The following is a 13,461-nucleotide window of genomic DNA, read 5'->3' on the forward strand; positions in this document are numbered from 1 at the left end:
CAAAATGGGTGACCCTGGAGGACATTATGCTGAGTGAAGTATCTCAGTCACAAAAGGACAAATACTGCATGGTGCCACTGTTGTAAAACAGGACTGACTTTGGGGTTGGGAGTATACTGAGAAGGATGGGTTCAATAATGTATACTGCATTGAAACAGATGGGGGAGAAAACTGTTTAAGAGGGAAAATTATTAGGTATTTTTGTCATGACGGGAGTCTAGAGAGAAGGCTGTATAGCGAAGTGGACCTGGGGGGAGGGACTGTAAAACAATGAAAGACTTTTACTTTTCCAAGAGGGTAGTGTACTAGGGAGGAAGCTTGGGAGGGGAGAAAAATGCAACAATGAATGAATGGAAATTTAAAAAAAAGTAAAGACAGTGAGACGCTGCCACACACATCTGTCCTTGGAACAGGATGTCATGCTTGTGAAAGTAGAGAGGAAAGGAGACAAAGACCCTCAACAAGATGGACTGACACAATGACTATCCCACCAGGCAGGAGACTGTGAGGCTGGCTCAGCGTCAGGCAGGGTTTCCTTCTGTGGCACACAGGGTTCCCATATCATAACAAGACAGTCACTGACAAGGTGGTACCTAACAAGGCAGATACAATTCCTGTGTGGTGTTTTTCTTTAGAACACTGAAACATTCCAAGGTAAATCCGTTCTTTAGTGAAGATGAGGAGTACACACTTGTGAAGGGACAGGAATTCTGTGATGAGATGTATTCCCTGAGGTGACATATGAATTCTACAACCCCAGAGCTTCAGCAGCTAGGTACTTCCGCCTGGAGAGATGGTGGGTGTACATGAGTGCACGCGGGAGAGAGCCTGAAAGCCAGAGAGACACTTCAGAGCCTCCGGGTTCACAATGCTCCTACCTAGAGGCACAGGAATATGAGCAGTCAGCCCACAGACAGTTCCTCGAGGTCAGCTGTGTGCACCTTTCCAGCTGCTGGGGGGACAGGAGCACGAGCCAGAGCCTCTTCCCCCAAGGAGCTCACAGGCTTGTCCAAGGTGGTGTGGAGGAGGCAGAAATAGTAAGCACATGTGACAAATGACTTCCAAGATGATTTCTGGTGCTCAGGCACATTGAGGAAAGTTCTGGGAGAAGTGACTGGAAAGAAAGCAATGTTTTAGTGAGGTGATCAGGAAGGTGGCAAGGCTCAGAAAGTTCAAAGGGAATCCTGAGCAGGAAGAACAGCTGTGCAAAGGTCCTGAGGCAGGAAAGAGCTCAGCATATTCCCTGGGCTGAATGAAAGCCGGCAGCTTTGCCAAGAATGAAGGCAGAGGGGGCAAGAAGAGTCACAGACCTTCTGCTTACTCAGGATTTTTAAATCCTTTTGTTCCTTCTCTATCCTCAACTAATGGGTAGTGTATGTCTTGCATAGATTGTTGATTGCAATACGCATAATATCTGAATGTCTATGTATTTCAGACCGATCCTCCCTTCCCTATTCCAATACAGGGATTCTCTATCCATTCTTTCCTTGCTCTGCTTGTTTCCTGTCTCCTATCCCATCACCCCATAACCATCCAATTTTTATAGCTGTGGTCTTATACAGTATTTGTCCTTTTGTGTAAGGGTCTGCTTGTTGTTGTGGTGGTGTACCATGGAGCTGGAACCAACCCTTAACTGAACCCCCGGCAGGTTTGCAGAGGCAGTGAATCGTATCATACGGGAGGAGACTGCCCATCCCTCTCACGCAGAGCAGCTAGGGGCCTTGAACCGCATGCCTTTGGAAATGCAGTGCAGCCTCTTGCCACCAGGCCACTAGAGCTCAAGGGTTTGCTTAGACACTATCATTAATTATATCAACTAATGATAAGAGAGCTCTGGTGGCCTAATGGTAAGGAGCTGCACCACCAACTCGAAGGAACAGGGTAGAGGCCACCAGCTGCTCTGCAGAAGGACGGGCAGTCTCCTCTCATGTAATTTACTGCCTCTGAAAACCCGCTAGAGGGTCAACTATGGGTTGGTCCCAACTCCATGGTACACAACAACAACAAGAGTAATTATATCCTATGAATGTCTGAAAAAAACCCCAATGAGATTTATAAATTAACAGTCAAATAGGTAACAAAAATTAAAAAATAAAAATAGTCACAGAAAAAGGGGCAACGTGGGGTTTGACAAGGATAAGTCCATTTTGGATGCAAAGTCAATAGACTGTCTCGGCTGGAACTGAACCACTTGGGGTCTTTCATCCAAAGGAGCTGAGGCTGATTTTCACCTTTATGGTATCCTGACAGGGTCCCCTGTGGAGAGCAGTCCCTTCCTCACACCTGAAATCATAAGAACATGACCCTTTCCTGTAATATAGCCATAAAGAGTACTTTCCTGGGTTTTGGATCTACAAACAAGTGGACACTGAGTCAACTCTGCTCCAGATGACCCCATGTGTGCCAGGTCAGAACTGGGCTCTGAAAAGGGGCATTTTCAATGGCTAGCGTTTGAGAGACCTCCAGGCCTTCACTTGAGACAACTCTGGGTCGACCTGGTGCTCCAATCTTACAGGTAAGTAGCAAGCGTGTTAACCACGGCATCACCCAGGGCCCTCTGAAGCTAAAGTGGTCTCAGACAAACATTGCCCTGAACTGTGTGAGCCTTCTGTCTTTGCGACAGCACATTTTTGGGGAACGAGGGCTGGGGGAGTCTCTGCTTCACCCTGAAGGACGCAAGTACTGGGTCCATGGCCAACATCAAATATGGTCCTGTAGCTTCACTAGCTTGGGTCACAGCTGGTGCTACAGACCCCCCTGAGCACTCCGCAGGGACCCCTTTCTGTCTGCTCCTTCCCCGGTGCGGCCACCTTCACCATGGCTGGCTTTACAACTGATTCCCTTCTCCACCAGCAGAAGTCGAGGTAGGTGCCCGGCATATGAATGGTACAGTGCTGTAAAACATCACACGGGGGCAACACTTCCCTTTCCAGGTATCTCCCCCTGGAAGCCACCTGCTGTGACAGCCTCAAATGTCAGGCCTAAGTATGCCATCTCCTACAGGCTCCCCAGTATCATTATCCTTTCCCTGACGGAGGGAAAACCCTGCAGCTTCTAACTGAATAGAGTTTTCTTTAAAGACTCCTGAGCAGCTCACATGATAGAAGACCCCTGTCTGACCCTGAGGGAGTCTACCGAGTGGGTTCTGGAGAGCTTGTATTTCTTGTACAGAAGGACTCACCACATCAATTTTGTGATCTAACTATTCTGAGCCTCAGCTGCCTCCATAGTGAAATGGGTAGAAGTAATAATAAGGATTCTCTCTGGGTAGTACAAATAGTCAAAAGCTTGATTACTAACTAAAAGGCTGGCAGTTCATACCCACCCAGAGATGTCTCAGATGACATACCTCACAATCTGCTTTCCAAAGGACAATGTTTCTCCTTTGGAAAACCCTGTGGGATGCAATTCTGCTCTTCACACAGGGGGTCACCAAGAGCTGGAATAATGTAGTGACAATGATAACAACAGTGATAAATTCAGGGTTAAACAGCCATCTGCCAGTGTGTACCGTGGGTGCGTGCATGCTGCTGGCACGTCGCAAACTCCAACAGGGTCACTCATGGTGGTCAGGTTTCAATGGAGCTTCCCAACCAGGAAAAGACCAGGAAGAAAGGACTGGCAACCTACTTCTCAAAGTTAGACAAAAACTATGGATCAGGGAGAATACTCTCTGACACAATACTGGAAAAATGAGGCTCTTATACAAAGAAAAATGATGGATCACAGAGAATACTCTTTGACATAGTACTGGAAAAATGAGGTTCTTAAGTTCAACACAAGATGCCATGCATCTGAGAGTTGGACAATGACTAAGGATGACAGAAGAACTGATGTCTTTGAGCTGTGGTGTTAGAAAAGCAAACTGAACATCCCTTGCACTGCCAAAAGAACAGATATGCCTTGGACAAAGTGCAGCCAGAGGGCTCTTTGGAGGCAAGAATGGTTAAGCTTCATCTTATGTACTTCAGGCATGTTGCTAGGACATGCTTGGCAAAGGTGGAGGGTCAGCGAAAGACAAGAAGACCCTCAGCCAGATGGATTGATACAATGTCTGCTGCGATAGGTTCAAGTGTGCCAGAGATTGTGAGGATGGTACAAGATAGGACAAGATTCAGATATGTTGTTCATGGGATCCCTATGGGTTGTACTTGACTCAATGACACCTAACAACAACAACAACATTTCAAAATAAAATACCAGCCAAACCCTCACAATAACCCTCTGTTGCGTTTCCAAGGCTGTGACTCATTCAGGTGAGGAGAGCATCTGTCCTTCACGGAGCGCTGGCTCACGGACTCTCACTTCACACTTTCTAGATGGACCGTCAGCCCACCTCCAGGCTGAAACGAACACAAAGTACAAAGGGGCTGCAATCATGGGCTCAGTCATGCCAACGACTATGAAGAGGGCAAAGCACTGGGCCCCATGTCCTCCTGCCATGTCTTCACCGCGAGCTGAAGCAAACCTAACAGCAACAATGATGACTATGATGTAGCGAGAGAGGAGGCAGGTCAGGGGCGGTCTCTCAAGGAGATGGACTTGGAACCTGAAGAGGGGGCAGGTGCCACCAAATGAAGTGTGGTGGGCTCTGAGCGTTTGAGGTCCCCCGTGAGAGCGGACAGTGACAGGGCCTGAGGGTGCGCTTCTCAGGCATGAGGAGAGAGCTGGGCTCTAGGAAGCCATCACTGGTCTTGGTCCTCAGGGGAAGGTCTATTTGGCTGTGCTGTGGAACCCAGGCAGCATGGCACACTGAGAAGGTGCTGGATCAAGAACGTCTCCCTTGCAGTCACCTGAAGCCTCATGTTTTGGAATATTTGCTCTGTTAACATAAAGGTGTCTTCTTTATTCAAGTGAATGGCAGGTGAACTATTACTTACTGAATATCTGACAGCAGGAGCCAAGCCTGTGGGCACTGGGAGATACACAGACTTCACTGAGGCTGTCCACAGGTGCAGCCACCATCCTCAGCTTGGGGGCCCTTTTCTCTTGGGGACCTCCATCCTGTGGAAACCCACCCCTGTGTCACCCCTGCTGTAACATCTTCTCCCTGTCTCTCAGCCCGTCAGCACAGCTGGCACCCTCGCTGTCCGTACCATCCATGCCCTGGCCAGCACTTCTCTCTGCCTGCGCTCCAACGATGACATGGCCCCTGGGATCCCAGCGCTACCATGAACGCCTCCTGGAACTGCTGTAATATAAATCCTGGGTTCTCCATTGTGACCCTAAACACTGTAGAGGAAAGACATTGAGTGTGTGGCCATTTAAGGCTGCAAAACAACTATGAGATAGAATCTCACTTCAGTAATAATAGCAAAGATCAACAGAGCAGCAAACAGCAAATGCAGGTGAGGTCGTGAAGAGATTGGAACTCTCATGAGTGCAAAATGGTGCAATCACTATGGAAGGCAGTACAGTGTTTTCTCAAAAAGTAGCAAATAGAAGTAATATTTTACCTGGCAACTGCACTACTGGGAATATACCCTAAAGAAACCAGAACTGTCACCCAGATATATACACACTTATGTTTATTGTTGCATTGTTCACAATAGCAAAGAGATGGAAGCAACCAAGTGCCCATCCACAAACAAATGGATAGAGATACTATGGTATCATCACACAATAGAATACTACACAGTACTGAAAAACAACGGACTCATAAAATAGTATACAAAACGGGTGACCCCGGAGGACTTTATGCTGCATGAAATATCTCAGTCACAAAAGGATGATGCCACTGTCATAAAACAGGTCTGACATGGGGGTTGCAGGAAACTAAGAAAAGAGGGGATAAACAAGGAACACTGCATTGAAACAGATGAGGGAAAGTACTGTTTAAAGGGAATATATGATTAGGTATTATTTGCATGACAACAGTCCAGAATAAGAGTGGCACAGCAAAGTGGGGGGGGGGGATAGGAAATTGTGTAACAAAGAAAGAATTTTTTTAAAGAGAAAAGCAAACTGGGGAGAGGCTAGGGAGGAAAATGTGCAACAACGAATGAATGGAAATCCAACTTTTCTGTAAACTTTCATTAAAATATCAATAAAAAATATATATGCGTGTGTGTGTGTGTGTGTATTTTAAAAAAAGGAAATTTAAGGCTGCCTGAGCAGAACACCCACCAGCACAGGCCACCCCGAAGCAAAGCAGTCAGCTTCCTTTCAGTAATTCTAGTGACACCCCTGAGAAAACCCATGTAAATGGCTTATATCTTTTTAAAAAATGTGCCAGTATGCTCTTTTACTCTGGAGTGTTTGTAAGGGGCAAGGATGGTGAATCTTCATCTTACTTCGGGTATATTTTCAGGAAGAGCCAGTCCTTGGAGAGAGGTAACATGTTGGGAAAGGTGGTGGGTCAGTGAAAGACGGGAAAACCTGCAAGGAGACGGTCTAACACATTGTAATAAGGTGCCTGAGGAGGACAGATGGTAAGGATACCACAGGCGAGGGCAAGGTTTAATCTCCTGACCACAGGGTCGCTATGAGTTATATTCAACTTAACAACAACCAGGTCTTTTACAACAAGGAGAGCTTGAGGTGAAAGGGAGAGGGCTTGAGTGGGCCTGAGACACGAGTCAGCAACCCAGGCCACTAGCAACCCAGGCTGGACTGCACAGCCTCCTTGGATGAGAGCAGCCCCTGGGACACAATGATGAAATACTTGGCTACTAACTGAAAGACTGACAGTTCGAAACCACTGACTGCTCCATGGGAGAAAAGACCAAACACATCTACTTCTGCGAAGATCGGAGCCAAGGAAACAGTAGAGCACACTTCTACATGGTCACCTAGGGTCAGTGGCTCACAGCAACAGGTACCAAACACAGTGCAGTTCCCAGCGAGGAAGGCCTGTCTCCGAACACTGATCAATGTCTGGGCTGCAGGATCTGGGAGTCGGAAGAAGCAGACAGGTCACAGAGCAGCAGGAGGTCCCCCAGCCGCGTGTCCACGTCACTGCCTCTCTCTCTAAACCTCAGAGTCTCCATTCATTAAATGAGGATTAGAGCCTGTAATCCTGTAAAGGTCAAGTGACAGAATAACCACTAAAAAACATTAGTGATGATGATGTCTGGAGGGTCTGCAGGCACCACGTGGTGCAGATGGGTAACCCACACTGCTGCTCAGTGAACGGCTGGGGCCTTGGGTCCATCCAGAGATGCTCCGAAGAAAGGGCTGATGATCAGCTTCCCAAAACTATCAGCCATCAACAACCCACAGATCTGCTCTGGATGCACGTGGTGTCACCATGAGTTGGCGCTGACGCCACAAAAACTGGTCTTATTAATTTTACTGTTTGTAACTTACTGGTTTTAGGTGCCCTAGAGCCAACTATGACTCAGTGGTCTTTTAACACCACATCTGACCCTTGCCCTATCCTGAACCATCCTCCCTGCAAGCACACTGTGGCAGTCACTGTGCCAATCCATCTCATTGAGAGTTTGCTGCTCTCTCTCTGATCTTCCCCATCCCCAGTATGATGCCATTTTTTTTAAGGTTTGCAGCTATTTTATTTACAAGTATACATTTAACACAATGAAATAAACACTGAGATATCAAGCTTAGTTTAGAGTAGTGTAACAATATGTATTTTGATGATTACATTATTTTAAACAACAAACTACACTGAAAAATTAATGCCGGTAAAATTCTTGGTCATAATATTATTAAGAAATACAATATATAAATTGAAAATATGATTGCTTAAAATTTGAAGATGGAAGTGAACTCATTTGGACAGAGTCAGAGTTTAACATAATCTGAAAGTGGGGAATGGGGAGAAGCTCTGACCCAAATGATGTATTTCAGGACAAAAGAAGAAAAAAGAAGCATAGTTTATCATAAAGGAAAATGGGCAGTTTGCTTCTTCAGGTAAAGGTATTCCCAGTGTCCTCAGGTTTTGCAGTAGATTCACATCACTGAGCATGACGACTTTCCTTGCGAAGCTGCTCCATCGATTTTCTCTGCTTCCAAAATTATCCTCCTAAAAACATCAACAGCAGTCTGATTTTCTTTAGCAGAAGATTCCAAAAATGCTGCATTCCAAGATTCTGCTAAAGCCTTCCCTTCTTCATAACTGATCACCCTTTCCATATATAAGTCTTTCTTATTTCCCACCAACATAATAGGTATTTGAACTTTTCCCACCATATCCAACAATTTGCCATGAATAACTTTAATCACTTCAAAACTTTTGATTGATGTAACAGAGTACACAAGAATATAACCATTAATATCTATAGAGTACGTCTGAGGAAAGATGGAATATTCATCTTGTCCAGCTGTGTCTACAAGTTGAAGGTGATATTCTTGTCCATTTACTGTGATCAATTTTGTAAAAGTGTTTTCAATGGTTGGGTCATAGGAATCAACAAATTGGCCTTCAACAAACTGAATTGTCAATGAGGATTTCCCCACGGACCGGTAGCTCAGGATGGCGATCTTCCGGAACTTGGACTGCGGCATCTTCTCGGCCTCCCAGCCCGGCCCCGAAACCTCACCACCCGCGGTGGTGCCTCGAGCTGTTGCTGCTGCTGGAGTGGACGGCGGCGGCGGCCGCGGGCAGCCACATACAGGGCGCGGCGGCTGAGGCTCTCGCGCGCTTGCCTGCCAGGCCCTCACGCCCTGATGCCATTTTTAAAGACTGGTCCATCCTGACAACGTGCCCAAAATAAGTGAGTACAGAGGTTCACCATGCTTGCCTCTAAGGAGCGCTCTGGTGGCATTTCCTTCAAGACAGATTCAGTACTCTTCCTGCCATCCTTATTGATTGTGCAACATCCAGAAGCATAGGAAGGAAGAAACAGAAAATACTATGGCTTGCAGCAGGTGCACCTTAGTCTTTAAACTGGCATCCTTGCTCTTCCACACTCTGGAGACAGAAAATTTAGCTCATTCTGCTTCTGGTGCACTCAATTTGTTTTTTAAACTCAAAGACATTTTTTTTTTTTTAAACTCAAAGACATTTTTGACTCAAGTCTGTATATATTTCACCCTAAAATGACTGAGCATCGGCTGCTCTGTCATTTAGAGGATGTTTCCTTCAGGACACTTGTCACACAGTTTTCATGTGGGTCTTCCTTCCTGATGGGAGGACTACTGTCTGCTTCACTGCCCCATCCCCAGGGCTCAGGACACACAACGAGCCCTCTGCAAATATCTGTTGAATATGCTGGATAAAAGGGCATCGAGTGGCCACCACCACAGAGCCAGCAAAGTGACCTGAGGCCCCAGCCCACCCCATACGCTCCCAGTCAAAGGGCAGAGACGTCAGACTCTCAAAGAAGCCAAGCACCAAGGAACAAGCCTGTCTAAACAGCAGGGAGGCGCAAGCCTGAAGCAGGATTATGGAGGGCGCAAAAAGGCACATTTGGAAAATCCTGTTAAACACGAATGGCCGCATCTTCTCCCTCCATGAACATTTGAAGGGCTGGGGTGTTTTGCTTGAATAAACAGGCAAAACTTGCTACTATTTGAAAGGCTCATGGTTCAAATCCACCCAGAGACACTTTGGGGAACAAAAAGGCCTGGTGATCTACTTTTCCAAGGTCACAGCTAGAGAAAAGCCTACAAAGCACTGTTCCACCCAGTATGTGAGGTCTCAGTGAGTCGGCATCAACTTGATAGCTACCAGGTTCGTTTTTATTACAAAAATAAGTGTGTGGTTTGAAATGACAGGATCTGAGGGCAGAGTCTGCAGGAGTTGGGAAGGTCTGGGTGACCCTCATGGAGATGAGAGCCCTTCCCAGGTCACCCAGCTCAGCAGCCCCCCGGGTCAACTCTGTGGGGTGCACTGGGGTCCCCCAAGAAAAAAGAGGCAGAGGGGTTCACAGTAGGGTTTTCCTAGGGTGAGAGAGAAACCTGTCAGGTTTTACCCACACCCACTCCCCTTGCAGTGGGCAGACCCCACCTCCCGGGCAGGACAGGCCACAGCCTGGGGGAGGTGTCATGTGAGGTGGGGGAGCAGCTCCCCACTTCTCCCCTTGGAACAAGAGGGTGCAAATGAGTCCCCAGCATGCTCTTTCTTCTTGCTGAACAAGATGGATTGGAAAACAAATTGGCTCAAATAAAGCATGTAATTAGATTAAAGCCTCTTGCCTGGAGCCTTTAGGCCTGAAAAAACCCCTCCTGACGGGAAGCTGGAGACCTTGGCGGACCGATCCAGCTCTGGACATCCAGAATTTTCCCCAGACCCTCAGTGACTCACCCCCAGTCCTCCCAGGCAGCGGGGATTAATCCAGCCCTCAGAACCTGTTCCGTCACAGCCATGTCCCTGCCCGCTGATCCGCCTCAGCCCTGAGAGTGGTGTTGTGTCCAATCCCCATGACCCACCGGAGCTCAGCCCATCTTCACAGGGACAATCTGAGGAGACTGACGAGGAATCTACAAGCTACTGGAAAAAACCTGTTTGTACCGAGTCAACTCTAATTTATGGTGACTCCGGTGCTCCACACCTTTTTAGTGGCTGACTTACAGAAGAAGAAGTAAGTTTCTGTTTAGAGAAGCCACTGGATGGTCTCGAACTGCCAACCTCTCAGTTAGCAGGTGGGTAAGTTAACTACTTGCATCACCCAGGGACACACTCCATTCCTCACCAAAGCGTTCACCACTGAAGACTGCAGTACAAGGACCCTGTAAGTCAGCAGGGAGGGTGCTTTTAACTGTCATTCCCATTACATACATGAGAAAACTGAGGCCCAACAGTGCTGGAGGGCTCTGTCATTAGCTGCTCTTCAACGCAGAGCCACCCAAACGGGTTTGTCCCCAAATTCAGGCGACAATGTGATGACCACTGGGCACTGACCATTGGTCTCCCACACACCAACACCCCTTTACATGAACCCACTCAGTGTCCCTGTCCACAACCCCAACCATCTCTACAGCCAGACCCCTGCTCTGAGTAGCCAGCTTCTACCATGACGCCCCCTCCCCTACTCCCAGCCACACATTCAGGACACACAGCCCTGGTCACAGCCTTCCAGAAAAATGATGGAGCTGGCAGCCCATGCCCAAGGCACTCGAGGAGATGCCCCTTCCCCCACTGGCTTCAGAAGTGGCAAACCACACTTCCAGCCCTTGGTGACCAATGAGAGGCCAGGCAGGCACAAGGAGAAAGAAAATGGAACAAAGTGAGTACACAGCTCAGGGTTGTTGGCAGGAGAGGCCAAATGTCAAGCGGCTTCTCTGGTGGAGGTGGGAGTGGTGATGGAGGAAGACAGAGGATGCTGTGGTGGAGAGGAAGTGCCAAGGCTGGGGCAGGGGACAGACAGTACAGAGGCCACCAGCCTCCCTGTCCACTCAGCAGACATCACTAATCAACCACATACTCCATCAAGTCCTCAGTGTTAAAGCTGGCCTGTAATTGCTTTCACTGATTTATTTCATCACTTACAACTAATGGACCGGAAAGACTTGGAATTGAAAGCATTCTAGTAGGTCAGTTCATCCCGACATCCTTGCACCTCTGGCTGTGATTCCTGTCCCTGAGTCGGCCTCACCAGCTCTCTCTCAGGACTGGACAGGCCTTCTGTCAGCTGGGCCTCCCTGCGATGTCCCCAAGATGGCCTTAGTTCCACCTGGCGCAGCCCAGCCTAACCAACTGCCAGCTCCAGTCACCGAGTCCAGCCCTCGGATGGTGGAGAGGGTGCCATCTCCTCCAGGTATTCCCTGTTCCTTCACCACCCTCAGAGGCCAGGGGTTTCCAAAATTTCACTGTCCTGGTCCCTCTCCTACTTCTCTGTTGTGATGTGTATATGCAGAACAAGACATCTGCCTCTTCATTGTTTCTTATGTTAAGTTCAGTGATGTTAATTAATGGCATTCAGCATCTGGACAACCTTTACCACTCTCTACTTCAAAAAGGTCCCATAAGCCTTTAAAAGAAGCTCACTGCCCCCAAACGATAATCCCTCCCCCGCTTCTCTCTGGCCTGCCCAGTAACTAGTAATAAGCAATGGTTTCTACACCTTGCCTATCTAGGTAGATCACGCAGTTGGGCACCCTTTTCCTTCTGTGACTGACGTTTAGTTCAGCATCGTGTTTTAAGGTTTGCCCGTATCGTAGCACGTACCTGAGCTCCACTTCTCTTCAGGACCAAGTCATACTCCATTGCACAGCTCTGCAGGGAGCCCTGGTGGTAGTCTGCAGGGAACTGTGCTGTTTATCCAAAGGCCACACCTCCCTGTCGAATCCACCAGTGGCACCAGGGGAGAAGGATTTACAGCCTTGGAAATCTGCTGCTTTGAGCCGATTCCAACCCGACAGCAATGAGTTTGGAGAACTCGGTGGTGCCGTCCACAGAGCGTTGAGCTGCTAACGTAAAGGCAGGACCCCACCCTGGCAGTTCAAATGCATCAGTGATGCCATGGGGGAAAGACAGACAATCTCCTCCCATGTGATTGACAGTCTCAGAAATCCACAGGAGGTTCTGACTATGGCAATGACTGAGTGGGTAAGGGATGGATTGACATCTGCTTACGCTTACCCATCTCTCTGTGGATAGACATTCAGGCTGCTTCTAATTGTTGGCTGTGTGACAACGCTGCAATGCACATCCAAGCACCTTGTTTGTACCACCTCCACTCTCAATTTCTGAGAACTGCAGGATCATACAGTCAATTTTGAGAGGCCTCCAAATTGTTCTCCAGAGTGACTATCCCATTTTCCAGACCCGGCTGGCCCCTCTTCACCTCTCCTTCCTTAGATTTCTGATGTGAGAATTAAACATGTGCACCTTCTCCCCTTGACCTTCTGGGCATGTACGTTGGATGTGAAAATTCTTTGGATTCTTCGGAAGGGGCAATTCACATCCTGTGTGGTGCTCAAGACTATAAAATCTCCTTAACGGAAGCCCATTTGTCCGGCCCAGTCAATTTTCTAGAATGCAAATGAGATCTAGGGGAAAGAGAGCTCAAACAGCGATTCCAAAGGAAATCCCGTCAGGATTTCACTAGGAGCTCATTTGTTCTTTGCGATGATAATACAGAACATTACCATAAAAATATTTAAAGGATAGAACACCTTCTACAAATAGACACTTTGTCAGGGACAAGAAAGAACTAATAAACAGCAAAGAAGCACTCGGAGAGGAACAAAGAACTGATGAAGCCAAGGGCTATTTTAAATAGAGGCAAAGCATCCAATAAGCACGCAGTTCCACGAGCTGCAATAAGATAGATGCCTGTTTTGCTCCATGATTCCCTCTCAAGACAGTGAAACTGTCCCCAGGGTGAAGGAAATGTCATTCAATGTACACTGCTTAATAAGGTAGGAGAGTTGCTGTGACATCTGGAAAAGATTTCCATTCAAATGGTTAAAAAAAAATTGCAGCAATTCAATGAATGATGCTTTGGGAATCTCAAAACCACATCTACGTGGACAAGCTCATTCTCCAACAACGTTAGAATTACGAAGATGCGCGTGTCCTCCCAGACATGATCCAACTTCTGCCCCCTTCTCGCA

At 47.6% G+C, this 13,461-nt stretch overlaps 1 protein-coding gene and 1 pseudogene across 1 annotated transcript in view; both read right to left on the reverse strand.

The window, feature by feature from the left end:
- Window positions 1-13,461, reverse strand: part of NTN1 (netrin 1) — a 254,176-nt gene that overhangs the window by 31,820 nt on the left and 208,895 nt on the right. The gene's annotated exons all lie outside the window — the stretch shown is intronic.
- Window positions 7,912-8,466, reverse strand: LOC102869835 (annotated as a pseudogene).

This window comes from Elephantulus edwardii, unplaced genomic scaffold (genome assembly GCF_000299155.1).
Source record: "Elephantulus edwardii isolate Elephantulus edwardi_28Jun2011 unplaced genomic scaffold, EleEdw1.0 scaffold00286, whole genome shotgun sequence".
Lineage (NCBI taxonomy): Eukaryota > Metazoa > Chordata > Mammalia > Macroscelidea > Macroscelididae > Elephantulus > Elephantulus edwardii.